A 1409-nucleotide genomic window follows, 5' to 3' on the forward strand; every position below is an offset into this window, starting at 1 on the left:
AAAAAAATCACCACAGAAGCAGAAGAGAATAAGAGACACGGTAGAAGGAAGTGATGAGACAACGGGTAGCAACGGTGATGAAAGAGGAGATGATGCATTATGAGACAAAAGGTAGCCACGGTGATGAAAAAGAAGATGATGACATGATGAAACAATTAGTGGTTGTACTGATGTTGATGCATCCGCGCGGATTTTGGTTTTTACATTTTTATACATTGATATTTGTTTTTCATAATTAGTGTTATATATTTTAGATGAGTCGTAATATAACTAATTATATTCAAAAGACCTGGACCGTATCGGATAATATGGTTATTTTTGGTTCAAATATCTAAATCCGTTTCAGATACATTTGTTATTTAAATATTTTTAGGTTCCTATACATCAGAACTGAACTCAACCATATCCAGAAGAACCCAACTCAAAACTCACACATAAATATTTATAATAATCTAGCGGAGCTTAATTTAAAAAAAAAACGATACCCGAAAAGAACAACTCATACCTAAATGGAAAGCCAATGTTCATGCCTACCTGATTTAATTTTATAAACTAATAAAAATGACTATTTCTATGTGTTTGACTAAATTAAGTGAAATATAAAGAGTTTTTTATTTAGTAAAATAATTATATGAAGTAAAAAATTAAGTGACAATAAATGTAATACATTTTTATTATTTTGATTTAAGTTGTTATTTTATTCACAAAAAACATGCCTTTGAACTATGCTTTTGGCTACATAATTTTCCACCGATTGAAACTAAAATTAAAAAAAAATTGTAAAACAAACTAAACCGAATGTTTACCATATGCAAAATCCAGTTATTTTACATTTTTGATTTTATAATTAACACAAAGTTAATGTTGATTAACTAATAAATAAAAATCTGCATTATTATTATTATGGTAATACAATTAATGATGTGTAATACAATTAATGAAATTGTTAAACTGAGTGAAATGTGAAAAGAAATTAATGCAACAATATTAATGAAATTAATAAAAAAACAATATACTTCTTTTTTTTATACTGCTATTCATGTTTCTAAACAGTACCAAAAGGTACTTCAGTTTTAATAATATAGATAACAACCAATATGATACAAATCGTATTATATTTTTTTTTGTATAATTCTATGATAGAATAAAAACACGAAAAGTAAATTTTCATCTTTCTTTTTAAGTTAGTGATAGTGATGGAGGAGGATGAAGAAGAGGGAGAGAATGAAGAAAAAATACTCCTATATATTACTTGAGAAGTCACTTAAAGTGACTTTTGCTTAGATGTCAATCATATATAAAATTTTTAAAAAATGTTATACTTTGATTGGTTGATGATTTTTGATTTTTATTTATTTTAATCATGTTTAAAAAGCAATTCTAGAACTATTTAATATTAATTGCCAAAA

Source organism: Brassica oleracea, chromosome C5 (assembly GCF_000695525.1).
Source record: "Brassica oleracea var. oleracea cultivar TO1000 chromosome C5, BOL, whole genome shotgun sequence".
Classification (NCBI taxonomy): domain Eukaryota; kingdom Viridiplantae; phylum Streptophyta; class Magnoliopsida; order Brassicales; family Brassicaceae; genus Brassica; species Brassica oleracea.